This window comes from Belonocnema kinseyi, chromosome 1 (assembly GCF_010883055.1).
Source record: "Belonocnema kinseyi isolate 2016_QV_RU_SX_M_011 chromosome 1, B_treatae_v1, whole genome shotgun sequence".
Taxonomy (NCBI): Eukaryota; Metazoa; Arthropoda; class Insecta; order Hymenoptera; family Cynipidae; genus Belonocnema; species Belonocnema kinseyi.
This window is the reverse complement of record NC_046657.1, coordinates 128,068,548-128,070,890: the sequence shown is the minus strand read 5'-3', so window position 1 is coordinate 128,070,890 and position 2,343 is coordinate 128,068,548. Positions and strand designations below refer to the sequence as shown.

Sequence of the window (2,343 nt, the reverse complement as noted above, 5' to 3'; positions counted from 1 at the left end):
CTTCATACTTGCCAGGGGGCACTAGACTGTATTTCCGATTTTCTTTTAGATATCACTGCAGTCATTGCCGTGCTCAGCCAAACCTACCGTTTCGCCTTAATAAACATGAGTTTCACAATGTCAGTGAGGAGTTCTAACTTTATTTTGGTGTACTTCAACATAGTATCCCGAGTCAAACCAGGACACGCATAATAGTGTCCTGGATCTAGATCGTACGCTCTCAGAGATTCTTCACGAAAATTTTCGAAGACATCCGCTAGTAACAACTCAGACTATACGGATTGCGCATAATTATTATCCTGATAAGCGTATCATTCAGACTAATATAGGATTTTTCTTTCCGCGACAATTTTGTCTCCAATGGTTTTGGTCTCGAATCTAAACACTTCAAAAACAATACACCATTAAGTTTGAACAATTAAATTTTCTCCCGGTTTAGATTGAAGAGCGCGGAATTTGCAATTTTACAGTTCTCTGAGTATAAGGCTAGTTTTTCTAGTGATGACGCTATACATCTGAATGAGTCAATGAAGCTTACTTTAATCTTATTCCCCTTGACGTGTTTCGTTAATGAAATATATCTTTCTGTTCTTAAAGGAGGGAAGTCAAATTTACGTTAAAATTCTGTACAAATTAGAAATTAACTACATATGCAGCAAAGCGATATTCAAAAAGCAAAGCAACATGCAAAAATCAAAGCGACGTTCAAGCAATCCACACTAAGGAAAGCGACATGGAAAATAGTTAAACAACTTATCTCTAGATCGTACTCTATCTCTGACCCGAGCGTAAGTCACGGTTGGATCTGCTTCTGGATCTAACAGAGTGCCTTATATAACACTCCGGGCGTACATCCCCCAGGGCGTAGCTTTCTCCACTTAGTGAGGGCGCTTAGGTTAGACCGCTGAAATAAAATAACCGATGTAGAGACTCTAATGATGCTGTTTGCGGATAAGGTAAAGCGCGCGAATTTAGAAAACAGCATTCAAAGAGGGTTCATTGAAAAATTAAATGAAAAATAAGAGAAGGCGTGGTTTGTTTACCACTTGTATTATAAAATGCCATAAACTTGTGACAGTGGCAGCTTTTTTTCGTACAATTCACATTAGGAACTTCCATTACGGACTGCCGATAACCTGTGATATTGCCGCCATCTGTTGGAACAATCCTCATTAGAAATCTGCTTTACCGACTGCCGATAAGTGTGAAATATGCGCTATCTGTTTATACATTCCAAAGGAGGAATTTCCATAACCGACTTCCGGTAACTTGTGCAATTAAAGTCACCTACTAGTACATTCCACCTTAGGGATTTGCATTATTGATTGAGAGTATTAGCGATTGGCGGTAACTTAGCATGGAATAGAACCTGCTTGGTCTTTGAACCTAAAAAGATGAAATTTCTACCAAAAAAGACGAGTGTTTAACCAAAGTGGAACTTTGAAAGAAAAAAACTATTTCAGTCTACGAAAAATAAACTTCATTCAACACGTTGAAATTTCAAGCCAAGAAGACAATATTTTCACAGAAAGGTAAATTTTCAACCCATTAGTTGAATTAAAAAAAAAACATGAATTTTCTACCAAAAAAGATAAACTTTCAACAACGTACATCAATTTACAACAAGATAGTATAATTATTCAATTAAAAAAGTCACTTTTTAACCAAAAAAGTCAATTAAAAAAACTCATTTTTTACAACAAAAATGTCTTTTCTACCCAGTTTTAGCATTTTCAATCTAAGGAGAAGAATTTCCCCAAAAACCAGTTAAAGTTTTCACCAGAAAATATACATTTTTACAAAACAATAAATTTATCTTAAAAATATTTCACACAAATAAGTAAATTCTTATTAACTAAACACCAATGAGATGAATTTTTAACTAAAATTGTGGAAACAGTGCATTTTTGGGAAAGCAGTTTGACTTTCGAGCAAGTCATTTAATTGTGTACCCCAAGGTCTCGAAGTTTCTATAAAATGATTGAATTTTCAGGCTGAACATGCGAGTTTATACAAAATAGTTAAATTTCAAAATCGAAATATAAATTTTTATTAAAAATTTTTTTTTCGACAGAAGCAGATTGAATTGTTACCAAAAAGTTGCGTTTTTAAACAAAGAATATTAAAATTTAGGATATTTAAATAAGATCAAAATCCAACTCGAAACACCTTTTTAACGTACAATAATCAAATTTATGAGAAGAATTCCTGAAAATAGAATCAAGAATCTGTTTCAGATTGCAGTGGGAACATTTTGTAGTGGTTGCTCAAATTTCGTCGTTAGATTCTTGATTCTATTTTCAGGAGTTCTTCTCAACAAAGAATATTCAACTTTTACAAAAG

At 34.0% G+C, this 2,343-nt stretch overlaps 1 protein-coding gene across 2 annotated transcripts in view; it reads right to left on the bottom strand.

Annotated features, from left to right (window-relative positions):
* The window catches only part of LOC117172485, a 51,093-nt gene extending 49,989 nt beyond the window's left edge, over positions 1–1,104 (bottom strand). For both annotated transcript variants that reach the window (XM_033360475.1, XM_033360484.1), the window contains exons 1-2: positions 1,044–1,104; positions 771–904 (exon numbers count right to left, since the gene is read on the bottom strand). The gene's annotated coding sequence lies outside the window, so the exon portion shown is untranslated. The remainder of the gene's footprint in view (positions 1–770; positions 905–1,043) is intronic.
* Between the last annotated feature and the right edge of the window lie 1,239 nt (positions 1,105–2,343).